We start from the raw sequence: 14879 nt of genomic DNA on the forward strand, positions 1-14879 counted from the left end.
TGGGATGAGGGTTCACAAATTCTTGTGACATTTTTAAATATCCCTGAACCCTGTCCCCATGTGCACATGACTTCCCTGCTGGTTCTGTGGTAGTGTAAGGAGACTGGGTTCAAGCACGTGTTCCTGATGGGCGTTCTGTGGAAACAGGGGGAAACTGAGGTTCAGGTCTGGAGGGCACTGAGACTGGGGTTGTGGTACTACCTCAGGAACCTGGGGTCGCACTGCAGTTCCCTAGCTGGAGTCTCTGGCTCTATTTTTTTTATATCGCAGGGTGCTGGTGCCACTAAAGCTCTCTAACGTGGAGTGTGTGGTGTGGTGGGGAATCCGGCGCCCCAGCACACTTCCCTGATTGGAGGTCTGCGCTATCAGAGGCTGTGGTGTGGTGGTCAGTGTCTGGGTGTGAGGTGGGCTCACACTTGCCTGGCTAAGTCTGTGGCACGGTGAGGTACCCATGTTGTATAACACTGTGCACAAGTCCCTGACTAGAATTCAAGGGTATTAGGAGTCTGGGGTGTTGAGGTCCCAGCACACTTCCCTGACTGGAGTCTGTGGTGTGGAGGGGAGTTCGGGTGTGAGCTGGGAGCACACTTCCCTGACTGGACTCTGACTGGACTCTGTGGTGTGGAAGGGAGTCCGGGTGTGAGCTGGAGCACACTTCCCTGGCTGGACTCTGTGGAGGGGAGTTCGGGTGTGAGCTGGAGCACACTTCCCTGGCTGGACTCTGTGGAGGGGAGTCCGGGTGTGAGCTGGAGCACACTTCCCTGGCTGGACTCTGTGGGGGAGAGTTCGGGTGTGAGCTGGGAGCACACTTCCCTGGCTGGACTCTGTGGGGGAGAGTTCGGGTGTGAGCTGGGAGCACACTTCCCTGGCTGGACTCTGTGGGGGAGAGTCCGGGTGTGAGCTGGAGCACACTTCCCTGGCTGGACTCTGTGGGGGAGAGTCCGGGTGTGAGCTGGAGCACACTTCCCTGGCTGGACTCTGTGGAGGGGAGTCCGGGTGTGAGCTGGAGCACACTTCCCTCGCTGGGCTCTGTAGAGGAGAGTCCGGGTGTGAGCTGGGAGCACACTTCCCTGGCTGGAGTCCTGTGCTACGGGGACTCAAGGGCTCGGGGATCCCGATGAGCCCCTCCTGTCAGGGCGAGGCTGCCGCCCCCCACTCCCTGAAGTGTGGGTCCCGGGGGACGCGGGTCGCCGGCTTACCTGAGGCGGAGGGCCGCCGCCGCCGAGCTCCACAAGTTGCAGTTCCGCCTCCCGGCGCGCGCCCGCCCGCCCTCCGGATGGCTGCTCCCGCCGCCGTCGCCCCCGCGCCCTACACGGCGACAGGAGCCCCGGCCGGAGCGCAGCGCCCGGCTGACATCACCGCCGCCCAGGTGCCGCCTCCCCTCCGTCCGCCCCGCCCCCCGGCGGGAACAGGCCCCGGGGCGGAGGGGGCGGAGCCTGGCGCCTGCGGCCCGCTGATTGGCCGGGCGCGCGGTCACTCCAGGCGCCGCCCGGTCTCCCACATTCCTGGCGGAGCCCGGCGGAGCTGGGAGTGGGCGGCGGTGGTGAGCGCGGGCGGAGGCTCTGGAAGGCGCCTCCGTGTCACGGACGGGGCGGACGCGGCAGGCGGGGGAGCCCCGCGGATGAAGAAAGGGCCCCTGGAGGCCTCCTGTCCTGCAGCGCCCTGGGGGAAACTGAGGACTTGCCGAGACTGGGAGGACGGACGGAGCATCCCAGGTGCGGCCGCTCTGGCTCCGCGTGGTCATCTGGTGGCGCTCTACCGCGTGCACTTAGTGACCAAAACACAAAACAAAACCCTCGCACTATGCAAGCTTCCAGGGAAATAAAATGGACTCTGGGGTGTGTGTGTGTATTTTACTACTTACATTTTGTTTTTGTGTCGAGGACCTCCCTCTCCTTCGCTCCCTTTCTGGTATGATATATATCAAGGCTGATCTTCAAATTTTATCTTGGCCTTCCTAGTAGCTGGTATTACAAGCCCCGCCCCCCACGCCACCAAACTCAGCACTAGCCTGTTTTTTAAAGACCTGTTTTTGTGTATTATTTTTGGTTTGTTTGTTTGAGAAGGTTTTCTCTGTGTAGTCCTGACTGTCGCTATGTAGACTAGGCTGGCCTGGAACAGATATCTGCCTGCCTCTGCCTCGGAGTGCTGAAATTAAGGGTGTGTGCCATCACGCCCGGCTATTTTTTGTTATTTTTAAATTACGTGTATATGGGTGTGTGCGCGCGCGCGTGCGCGCCCATCGAGGTGAGAAGCACTGTGTTGTGGCAGTTGTAAGGCAGGGGCTGTGCACTGAACTCAGCGTTCGTGCAAAGACAGCAGAAGGGCAGAACTGGCCATCTCCTCAGCCCCTGCACTGCTGTTTTGGTGCACAACTGAAAAGGGAGACGAACCCTTGCAACTGAGTTCAAACCACATGATAATAATTACTGTTGAACCAATTGCAGCGGCTGAGCTAACAATTAAGAATTAACTACTATTTACTCTCTGGTGGATATCAGCTGTATAATCCTCTTGGCTGCAAAGTCAGGGAGCGGCTCAAGGGCCCCCCATTGTCATCCCCCCTCAGCCCCCCTCTCCCACGCGTCAGACCCAGGACATAAGATTACCCATCGATAACCCATTGCCACCTAGAACTACAATTAATTAATTTGTTATCTTTTTGTTGACTTTGGTTGCCTGCCCACCCCCAGAACAGGAGGTGGGGGGTGTGGTGTGGGGGAGAGGGGGGCCTGGGGATTTGATTTGATTTTAGGTTTTTTGAGACAGATTCTTAGGTAGCTGAAGCTAGCCTTGAACTCACTTTGTAGCATAGGCTAGTCTTGAACTCACTATGTAGCATAGGCTAGCCTTGAACTCAGGAGCCTCCTGCCTCTGCTTCCCAAATGCTGGGGTTAAAGTGTGTGATGTGTGACGTTTCAGTTGGCTTTATTGTTCTTTGATTGCTATGTCATACACTCACAATTCTACCAAAATGTGGAACGCATTCACTGAGTCCCACACACTCTTCCCAGCCCATCTGTCCATGATTTTAACACACAGAGTTCAAGTGTCAGCCAGGTTCCCGGTGGCCTATAACACCTGTTCCACATGATGTGAGCCTCCTCTACCCTCCAAGGGTACTGCGTGCCTGGGTACTGCATACCTGGGTACTGCGTGCCTGGGTACTGCGTGCCTGGGTACTGCATACCTGGGTACTGCGTGCCTGGGTACTGCATACCTGGGTACTGCGTGCCTGGGTACTGCATACCTGGGTACTGCGTGCCTGGGTACTGCATACCTGGGTACTGCGTGCCTGGGTACTGCATGCCTGGATACTGCATACCTGGGGCACATAAATACCTGTGGGCAAGACACGTTAAAAAAATTACCATGCTGGGCATGGTAGTGCACGCCTGTAATCCAAGCACTCGGGAGGCAGAGGCAGGAGGGTCGCTGTGAATTCGAGGCCAGCCTGGTCTACAAAGCAAGTCCAGAACAGCCAGGGCTACACAGAGAAACCCTGTCTCGAAAAACCAAAACAAACAAACATCATTTATTATTCATACTCCACACAATTTCGGAAACTAAAGCTACAGAAATAAACCAGGGGGTTGGAGAGATGGCTCAGAGGTTAAGAGCAGTGGCTGCTCCTTCCAGAGGACCTGGGTTCAATTCCCAGCAACCATATGGTGGCTCACAACCATCTACAGTGAGATCTGATGCCCTCTTCTGGCCTGCAGGTGTACATGCAGACAGAGCACTGTATACATAATTTTTTTTTTTTAAATCTTAAAGAAAAAAAAAAGAAAGAAAAAAAGCCTAACAACCATACAGGGGCTGGTGAAAATGAACCGCGTCGCTTCTTTCCCTCTATAAACACAGTCTACTCCCAAATTATTTCTAGCCAAAAACATCAACCATCTCCTCATAGTTTTCTTCTCCCTGCCTCTCCAGCCCTCCCTCTTTCCCTGGTCCTTTCAGCGGCACCCCTCCCCCTCCCTCCTCCTCCTCCACCTGCCTCTCACCCCCCTAACTCCCTCCAGTGTCTTCTGAACCCCTCGCTCGCCAGGTGCCCTCCCAGCCGCCCCTCCATCCCACGTGACGACAGGACGGCCGCCTCCAGGACTCTAAGCTTCCCCAAAACCACAGGCAGCCCCGGAAGGGGGAGGGAGTGTCCACCCCCATGGAGACGGCAGGATAGAATAACAGGAAGTTGCCTCCCATTCCCGCTACAGCTGGAAAGATAACAGCTGCCATCAAAGTCCAGAAAACAAAAGACTCAGGGGAGCTGAAAACAGACGGAGTCGCCGGGAGCAGCCGCGCCGCGCGGAGGGGTTGCACGGCGACTGGGGGAGGGGCCGGCGGGGGAGATCTCAGCCTCTGCCTCCTTCCTGTCCGCCAGAGCCCGGGCTCCGATTTGTTCCACTGCTGGATTTTACTGTGATAATGAATTTCTGTGAGATAGCCTCGGGGGCTGGAGAAATGGCTCAACTCTTCCAGAGAACTAGGGGTCAACTCCCAAAAGCCACACTGGGGCCCCAGTCTTCTGTAACTCCGGGCCGAGGGGGTCCCAACCACCCTCTTCTAGACTCTGCAGGCACTACACACATGCAAAACTCTGTATGTATAAAATTTAAAACTCTGTCTGTGTATGTTGGGGAAACTCCAATCAGGACACTGTCACGGAAGAAAACGATGGTAAGGGTCGCAAACCCAGCACCGAGCTCTACCCAGATCATCTCTGATTTGTGGGAAAGTTCCTGCGTCCACGCTAGCCCTGTGGGTCACATGGCCATTCTCTGCCTGGTTACTCGACCCGGATACTATCATTATGTTGGGGGTGGGGACTAGAAGAGACTTTAGTGAAAGCAGGAGAAAACCTCCTCAGAAAGGGGAAAGTAGGAGCCTTCAGGAGCTGTACCCGGTCGTTTGAAGCCCTCCCACAGCATTTCCCATAGGAAGAGGAGCAGGCCAGCCAGGAGAGCGACACCATGCCTCTCCAAAAGCCTCTGCTTTGTGTCCCCTTAATCCTGAACCATGCACGCGATGAGTGGGTTGTTAATTTTAATGTTTATTTTATGTGTGCATGCACTTGCCGAAGTAAAAAGTGTGCTCAGAGGCCGGAGGGGCTCGATCTCCCGAACTGCAGTTACAGACTATCATGAGTCACCACTAAGTGCTAGGAACCAAACCCAGGTCCCCTGCAGGAACAGCAAGTGCTCTTGACCAGGGGCAGAGAGACCTAGCAGACACGCCATTCTAATGAACAGATTGAAAATGCTCCGCTGAGCCACCTCTCCAGCGCCTGAGAACTGTGTTTCGTCCTGTAGACATAAAAAATAAAAAACTCACTGAATAAACACTTCCACCTCCTGACCGGCTGTGGGCAAGCTCTTCAGAAGCTTGGTAACATGGAGAATTTTGGAGCCCCAGCTGCATTCGGCCAGCACACCAGTGGGCTAAACATGCCCTGTAACCCGGGAGTCAACACCAAATCAAGCAAGCTTGGGTTTAGAATTCCTTCAGGAGGAAAACTGCTGCAGGTCTGCCTGCCATGACTGTGGCGTCAGGTACAGTACGATCCTGACAGAGACACAGTGGGGCTGTCACTGTGGACGTCTTTGTGACTCCACCCGCTCTTTCCCCATAGGATTAGGTCAGCGATTGTCCCGAGGGTGAGTCTCACTTTATTCTTTGCTAGCAGCCCACGGTTATTTTCTAATCATCCACCAGATTTAAAACACACACACACAAAAAAAAACCCAGATGCATTCAATGCATCCATTTTGTCCATTTATTTATAAGTTGAAGGAAACATTCTTAATTAAAAGTAAGAATGATCACCTTTCATGGCCACTGATTAATGATGAGTTCAACAAATTCCCTTAAGTAATCTTATTACAAATCTAGTTAATTAAATTGTTTTAAATATTAGATACTGGTGGTGTGCATCTGTAATCCCAGTCACTCAAGAGACCGAGGCGGGAGGATGACTAAAGGCCGGAGCCTGGGGCCAAACTAGGGCAACACAGCAAGACCAAGGTGTTGGGGGTGGGGGGTGGCCAGAGGGAGAGGGGGCGCTAACCGGGTCATTCTGATAAGCAGAGGCCAGCCTTTTCAAGACATGGGTGCACATCCTGTTCTGCAGTCTGTGCAGATGACCTGCATAGCGCCCACCCCTTCCCAAGCACAGGCCTTTGTAGGCATCACAGGGCAGGTTGCTCTGCCTAACTCATCCCGTGCAGAGACCTCCGCAGCGCTCAGGAGCATCAGAGCGTGGACACGACTGGCGACTGCCCTTTGATTTTTTTTTTTTTTTTTTTTTTACTTGCCACAGTGTTAAGTGAAGCTCCTGCTTCGTTATTTCAAGGTTCACTGCTAATCGAAATGTCTCCCTCTCGGTGCTCTGGGACACCTCATTTCCTGCGCTGGAGCCATCTGTCATTCCTAGGCCTCACACACCAACACATTTCACGTCTGCCACACTCTCCTTTGCTCATGGACATCCATTAATCTACTGGGCCGTATTTAGTCTCTCCTAGTCCTTAGCCAGAATCTGCCCGCTAAGCCAGAACTAAGGTTTTTGAATGACCTGTTAGCTTCAACCCAGAAACTTCTGTGTAAGAAGGCCGAGGGGAGAGAATTGTCTAAAAACACGTGTGAGGTGAGAGAGGCACCCCTGGTTTGAAAAATTGCTTTCACGGATGGAATCTTGCTGGTAAATTGAAAAACTAGTTCCCGGTAAATAAATCTCGGCTGGAGCATGTATTGCCCAGGACCTGCAACATCAGGGATGCAGGGTGCAGGGTGCAGGGTACAGGGTGCCACCTTCCCTGGCTTTCAGAAAAGCCTTTCATGGCAGGATGCTGACTCTGCAGAGTCTCCATTGCCAGGCAATTAGTGTTGTGGTCTGTTAAACTAGCCAGGGGATTAAGGAAGCCAAGAGAAAGTGTCACAACTACTACTTAAGTGTGCATGTCTCTCTTTTAAACGCTTCAAACCGCCACGCCTGTTCTACCTCAGGCTGTCTGCACGTGGCCTTCTGTTGCTTGAATTCACAGTGAGGTATAGCATAATGACCGCAGGCGTGCCTTCTATATCGCAAGGTGCCATCCGTGGAGCCTTAGAAAAAAATTATCCCCCATTCCTGAGAAATCAACATCTCTCCTTTAGTTAAGAAAAATTAAATGGACCGGGCATGGTGGCACACGCCTTTACTCTCAGCACTCGGGAGGCAGAGGCAGGCGGATTGCTGTGAGTTCGAGGCCAGCCTGGTCTACAAAGCGAGTCCAGGACAGCCAAGCCCACACAGAGAGACCCTGTCTCAAAGAACCAATAAATAAATAAATGGGCCGGGCATGGTGGTGCATGCCTTTAATCCCAGTACTTGGGAAGCAGAGGCAGGTGGATCACTATGAGTTTAAGACCAGCCTAGTCTACAAATCAAGTCTAGAACAGCCAAAAGCTACACAGAGAAACCCTGTCTTGAAAAAAAATAATTAAAGTACACAGTCTGAGCTGGAAGGCCTACATAACTCAACTTGGGCTGCAGTTTCTCCACCTAAAAATGAGATGTCAGTAGTGAGAAAGGCAGCGTACGCTGAGGTGGGCATGTGAAATGCTGGAAGCTGTGAGGTCACAGTCTGAAATGGTTCCTTACATAGGAGCCCCCCAGGTACCACGCAGACAGTATTTGCAGACGCAACAGAAAATACAACAACAGTAAAAATGATAATGGCAGCCCAGTGGTGATGGCGCACGCCTTTAATCTCAGCACTCGGGAGGCAGAGGCTGGTGGATCTGAGTTTGAGGCCAGCCTGGTCTACAGAGTTCCAGGGCAGCTGGTGCTCCACAGAGAAAACTTGCCTCCCAAAAGATAATGGTAAACATAATACACCTGCCACCTTTTTTTTTTTTTAAGAGAGGAGGTCTCCCTGTGGAACCCTAGCTAACCTATGTAGACTAGGCTGGCCTTGAACTCTGCCCCTGGAACGGGAATTGCACATCACCACACCTGGCCCCCACATTTTTTTTCTTCTTTTTTTGTTTTTCAAGACAGGGTTACTCTGTGTGACAGCCCTCACTGTCCTGAAACTTGCTCTTTAGACGAGGATGGCCTCGAACTCACAGCAATCCGCCTGCCTCTGCCTCCCAAGTGCTGGGATTAAAAGTGTGCACCGCCACCACCCGGCTTTAAACATTATTTTTATAATATTTATTTGTATGCGGAGGTCAGAGAGCAACCTGTGGGGGTCAGGGCTCTCCTTCCACCATGTGGGTTCTGGAGACCTGAGTCATCCGAATTGCCAGCAAGCAAGCACCTTACCCACTGAACCATCCGGCCAGACTTCATGTGATGGGTTTGGATGGACCATGGACTCAAATTTGACCCAGAGACTTGAGTGTGACTTGAGACTTGACCAGATCGGTAGAACAAGAATAGGATCTCAGAAGTCAGTATTGGATCGTCACTAGCTGGCCCAATCAGGTCTCAAAACACCAGTGGGGTTGGGACCCCAATAATGCCAGACACTAGAGTGAAACAGAGGTAAAGATGCGACAGCAAGCAATGGGCTGACCCAGAGGTAGGCGTGAGTGTGACCTGGCAGCAAAAGAGATCAAAATAAACCAGTTAGTGTCTGAAAGGGTCTGAGGGTCCCGCATAGAGCAGGGTGTGGTCAGAGGTCACGAGGCAGATGATGTCACGGGGGTGGCAAGAGCAGCTGCAGATGCGATGGTGTGTCTACGGTAACTGTGAGAGTAAATACTCACCAGCTTAATCTGGTCCGAGTATCCGCACGAATTCTGTAAACCTGCCTTGTTCCCTAAGTGGGCGAAGCCACAGAGAGCTTACATACCTCCCTGAGGTCACAAATCTATGAAATAACATTATTCCACCCAGTTTGGCCCTAGTGCCTGCAGAAAGAAAGGCTGTCGCACAGATGCAGAGTGTCCGGGGACACCATGGTCCAGTTCCCAGGAGGCTCGGGCGCACACCCTCCTGGTTCTCTCTCTCTCCTCACTCGGGTTGTCTCCCACGCTTGTCTCTGTCAGCTGGGATGATCTGACGCCCTGAAAGAGCTTCACTAACGCCTATGGCTCTAACGAGGCACACACGTGGGAGCAGCTCACTCTCCCAAGAGCCACAGACCGCGCTGAGCTGATGGGAAGATTCTTGAGGCCTGGTGACCAAGATCGTTTGTTTCTGATCTTGTTTCTTGGTAACATTGTTTTGGGTCAGCCTTGGTCTGTCTTAGGAGTTCAGAATGTGTTAACTCTGCAGCAGGTAATTATCACTTCGTGTTAATTAAACATCATTATATTAATTACATGGCCCTGCTCCACCTCGTTCTGCCCCTAAGCAACTGGACTGAAGACGCTCCGGCGACAGGCCCAGTGAGCAAAGGCCAAGAGGAAAGGCTGTCATTTATCTTCCTGCCAGAGGAGTCCGATCACTCTTGAAGGAGTTTAGATGTAGTCTAAATAGAGTGGGAACAGAGCCAGGGCAGAGCTTACCACCATCTGGTTTCATAAATAAGAAAATAAAATAACTTCTCTCCCTTTGGATTCATGGAGTACATTTGTGGGAAGGACCGGATCTGTGAGCGAGACAAAGACAGTACTACTTTCTGATAAAGCTATTTGTAGTGTTTTGAGCTTTCCTGTCAATCAAAGGATGCAAGTCCGTTCCCCTGGGAGGTAGGAAAAGGGCTGGACCACAGCTTAGCCTTTCCTGAGAGAGGTGGAATTCCAAGTAAGAGCAAGAGCCATGAAATCTGCTAATGAAGAACCCTGGGGAAGGTTTAGTTAGAGCCTTATGACTTACACTAAAAATCATTTCCACGTCATATTACCCTCTAAAAGAGTTCTTGTTGGGAATCTCATTCTAGTAGCCAACCCACTAGCCTCTAAATCATTTCAGAAAGCAATAAAGGAATTATCCTCGTCCAAAAAGGCCACTCAAAACCCCTGACTCACATTCGCCTCCTTCGGAGTGGTTTTTTTTTTTTTTCCTGTGCTCGGCTTTATTTGTCCTGCCCTATTTTAAGCCCCGGGGCTGTGTTTGGCTCTCTTCTGAAGCCTTATTTATTTATAGAATAAAGGAGTCATGTGTGTAGAAATAATAACACCTTTGTCAGAGAGCGCCGGGATCCAAAGCCCACATAAGTGGAGCAGACTTCCTGCGCAGCAGGCAATGGCCAGAGAAGCGGAGGGAGAGCCGCTGCCTTCCCTGCAGCAGAGACCCTCCCAGACTAGAAGCGAGCGCAGGTCAGCGAGCGAGCGAGCGCGCCAGCAAAATCAGTCAGCCCCGCCACGCCCTGCTCGTCCTCCGACCCCCTCCCACCCTCCCACATCCTGCTAATTGATAGCTCCCAGACACGACCCAGGCCCGATGATTAATGAGAAACTTTGAACAACCTGCTCGGGCGGTCGGTCGCCCTTTCGCGTTCTCTGACGGTTTATCTAGATTCGGATTTAATCTTCCCAACCCTGAAAGTAAGTGGCGTTACCAACCATCACTTTCTAGATGACGAAACTGGGGCCTCAACGTAGAGCCAGCTTCTTCGGGGGCAGGTGAAGTGTGCAGCCAGCCAGGGACTCACCCACCCACCAGCCGGGAGGGCACCCCACATGGGTCAACGTTCTGCAAGACAATCTTAGCATCTGTGCGGTTCCCTAACCCCAGGCTGGCCTGGAACTTACTACACAGCCCACTTGGCCTCCAATTCTAAGCACCCCTCCCACTTGGCAGGCCTGAAGTTATGGTTGTAAGCCACCAAGCTCGCTCTCGTCTCCTGAAATGCCTAATGGCCTCTTAAATAAGAAACTTCACCCTTCACTCTGAACCTGCAAGTCATGTCACTTAGCCGGCCCGAAGGGCTCAGTAGCCTTCCCCAGGACACACCATCACTTTGCCAGGTCCCAGCAAACTCACCGGATGGAGCTTACACAACTGAAGCCATTTCTCACCTTTCTGGAAACCCCAAGTCCTGGCCAAGGAGCCTGAGGTTTGCTGTCTCTGACACCTTTCCCACCTCCGCATGGCCTTGGCTGCCCACATGTTCTTCGGGATTGGACCCAGCAAAATGTCCTCTTTTTTAACACAGTTACCCCTTTAAAGCCCCCCAACTCCAAATACAGTCACATTCCAGGTACTGCTAGAGCGTAGGGTTTCTAGCAGGCAGTAAGGTCGGGGGAGGAAATAGACCTGTCCTCTGTTGTGTGTCTGCAGTAAATCCCGTGTGAGGATGTGTGAGGAGTTTTTTATCACCAGAAGTGAAGGCCCAATGAGATCTGCTGTCTTGATACAGGCTGAGCTTGGGTCTAATGCTGCCCTGTTGGGAATCTCCGTTGGGAATCTCTGCCCGCCCACCTGCTTTTCACAGCCTACACAGACATGGCTGCCAGCGAACACGGTCCCTCTACAATTATAGGTTCTTGGGTTGTCTGCCTTTGGAAGATTCAAAATAGCACAGCTAACTCTGATTTGAGCTGGGGGGGGGGGACCCACACTATTATTGCACAAAGACACCTCTGTGACCAAACCCCACAAGCTGTGGCCCAGTCTCTTTATCCCATGTTCAGCCAGCTCCAAGCTGCCAGCAGGGAGCCGCGAGTTTGCTGAGCCTGCCGGGATTAAGGTAGCTCTTTGAAACGATAAGATAGGAAATGCATTTCCAGTCTGGAGGTGGACAGTGCCTTAACGTGGACAGGTCCGAAGTCTTGGATGTTCCAGTACAAGAGGCAAGGACAGGGGGACATGGATTCTTTGTGTGAGTGACAAATGAACAGCGAAGGCATTTCTTCACACATACAGGGGAGTGAGGGAGTGACAGGGAGACACAGAACACGCTGGTCTACCTGGCTCTGACACTTTGGGCAAATTACTTCAGTTCTGCAGGCCCTGATGCTACCTCGTCCTACTCTGCCACTCAGATTCAGGGTCAACAGTGGGAATACGTGATCTTTATTTTTATTTATTTATTTATTATTTATTTATTTTGAGACAGGGTTTCTCTGTGTAGCCTTGGCTGTCCCAGGCTTGCTTTGTAGACCAGGCTGGCCTCGAACTCACAGTGATCCGCCTGCCTCTGCCTCTGGCTCTGGCTCTCGAGTGCTGGGATTAAAGGCGTGCGCCGCCATGCCTGGCTTGATTGACCTTTAATGATGTGTTAATTTTCTATCAAGCGATTGAAAGTATATCTGCCATATTTATTTTAAATAGTGCCTCTGCAGCCCATCTTGATGGAGTGCTGCGATTTCAGGTGTGCACCTTTCATCCAGTATTTGGTGGATCAAGCTCAGTTGTCAGGCATGTGGTGTGGCACATGGTTTTACGTCTGAGCCGTCGCAGAAGCCCCAAACACCACTTTGATGCTGGTGTTCTGTAGCCATAAGACCTATTGGTTGTTGGAAACGTGTTTGGTTTTGGATAGTGCTGGAACTAGCCGTGAACAGGATCCCAGAGAGAAGCTTCTGATTGATTGCACACTTACCTAGCTCTGCCTCCCCACACAATTCTGATTGCACACTTACCTAGCTCTGCCTCCCCACACAATTCTGATTGCACACTTACCTAGCTCTGCCTCCCCACACAATTCTCAACGTCCACAGTTTAGGCTGCTACCAGTCTGTTACAGACAAACGCTAACTGGATTACTGATTAGTCATGAAGCTCACAAGGCTGATCAGGAGGGGACTAACTTCTTAGGGGAGGGGAGTGGGGGAGGAGGACTGGCTGGTGGGGGTAAGGGGGCATTTCCAGGACATGCGCACACAATCAAAAACAATGAACATTCAAAGGGTTTGGTGATGTGTGTGTGTGTGTGTGTGTGTGTGTGTGTGTGTGTGTGTGTGTGTGACTTGTTTACAAATAAAAGACCTGTTCAGACCAGACTGGAGACAGAACTTGGTGCATCTACTTTATAATTCTTTGGTAAATTCTTACTACTGGATCCAATACCAGATGATTTACTTGTAAACCCTGGAAGAAAGTTTTGAGGTTAAGAAGCTCACATAAAGCTCTTGTGATGACCATACAGCACAAATAATGAAGTGTGGCTTTAAGAAGATAATGCTAAAGGCTAAGTTAGTGTTGCACCGACTTCTACAATTGGTTTTTTTTTATTTTGGGGGGATTTTGACAAAGCTGCAAATCTTGGTATTAGGGAAAGATTATCTTTGAAGTGCAAAGTGGTAGTCTTTGTTTTCAGTTTGTCAGCATCTCACCCTGGAAAGCAGTAAGTCAGAACATTCAGCTCTGCAGAGTGGAGGAACTTTGTGACATGAGCAGTGATTGGGGGTGTGGGGCAGTGCAGTTAGCTGGCCTTGGTTGCCTGGTCGGGTCTTGTTTCAGCTCCTCTGGGGCCATGGTTTGCTGAGCCCAGCACCGTTCTACGCTGCTAGCTAAGAATGTCTGAGTCATTGAATTGGTACGTACGTGCCCGGGCTCGGTTTGGGACTGTGAGGAGAGAGGAGGGTTCACAAGCCTTTGTGTGCGTGCTTTCTGAGTGATGACAGGGTGCTGTGGTGATAAGAGCTTTGAACTTGGACTCAAAGTCAGGTCAGAGACATTCTCTGCCACCAGTTGTGTGTTGGGTGGAGCCATCTAATCTCTCCCTGTGGAAGGAGGTCCTGGCAGCACCTTCCTGCTTGCCTACAGTGCTGGCTACAGAGAAGGATCCACTCTCCCTGGCTCTTGGCCAAGGAGCTGCCTCACCACAGGTCCCTCTGAGGATGATGCTCAGTGTCGACCCAAGCAGACTTAGAATCACCCAGGAGACCGAGCACAGGCACCTCTGGGTGTGTCTGTGGGAGCGTTTCAGAGACAGAGAACAGAGGAGGAAAAGATCTGCCACAAGGTGCTAGAAGCGTAAATGGAATAAAAGAGGGGGTGGGGAAGCGAGCTGAGCGCCAGCATTCATCTCTCTGTTCCCTCACTGCAGAGGCAATGTGACCAGCTGCGTGCTGTTCCCAGCCCTGCGCCTTCTCCACCTCATGGACTGTGTCCCCTCAAACAGTGAACCAAAGCCAGTCCTCGCCCTTTCTACTCAGGTATTTGGTGGCAGCAATGAGTAAAGCAACGGATCCAGTCCCTTCTGTGGGAACTGTCTGCACGACCAACACAGGGCTCGTTTCTGAAGGACTTTAAGGTCTCCGTGTTCTCACCCTTATTCCCAACACACGTTTCTGTCTGTCCGTCTTTTTGCTTTTCGGTTGCACAAAGAGGGGCAGAGAACTGGGGACGTTTTCATCTCACATGGTTGGGCTGCAACTTTTTTTTCTCCCTCAGAACATTTTATGCAATGAGATGTGTATTGTTTTAAAATTATTTGTATTATCCTGTAGGCCCTGCTAGCGATCAACCAAGACGCAGACACTTGTTATATTTTAAAATAGCCTTGGTTAAACTGGGGCAGGGCAGATATCAATCCTCTAAACCACCTCCCATCCATAATGCCAAATACTTGTTCATGTTCTTCATCTGGGCCGGATTCTCCATCCACGCCAGCCATGTGCTTACCTCCAGCTAACCCGTGGCGGCCTTCCTCTCCTCACTTCAGGTCTCTTCTCCCGGTGGCGGTCTTTCTTCTTTCCAGAATCCTTCCTCTCTAAGCCCCACCCATCTCCTGCCCTGCCCAGGTGAGATGGCTTTTTATTAAGCAAAAGGTGGGTCAGACAGCAAGCAGTAATTAGCATCAAAATACATCAGATTATCCCAACAGACGTGTGTGGGGTTTTTTTTGTTTGTTTGTTTGTGCTTTAAGCTTTTCATCTCAAGGGGAGCTGGGGAGATAGTTTAGCGGTTTGGAGCGATGGGGAGAGGTAGTTTAGTGGTTTAGAGCGCTGGCTGCTGTTGCCAAGGGCAACATCACCCACATCAGACAGCTCAGACT

General features: G+C 51.5%; 1 long non-coding RNA gene across 1 annotated transcript in view; it reads right to left on the bottom strand.

Annotated features, from left to right (window-relative positions):
* LOC311588221 overlaps positions 1-1395 on the bottom strand; it is a 44381-nt gene extending 42986 nt beyond the window's left edge. The window contains exon 1 of the long non-coding RNA XR_014776112.1: positions 1200-1395. This is a non-coding gene — a long non-coding RNA (uncharacterized lncRNA). The remainder of the gene's footprint in view (positions 1-1199) is intronic.
* Positions 1396-14879: the final 13484 nt, after the last annotated feature.

The sequence above is a fragment of the Acomys minous genome (assembly GCF_964271855.1).
Source record: "Acomys minous genome assembly, chromosome: 17".
Taxonomy (NCBI): domain Eukaryota; kingdom Metazoa; phylum Chordata; class Mammalia; order Rodentia; family Muridae; genus Acomys; species Acomys minous.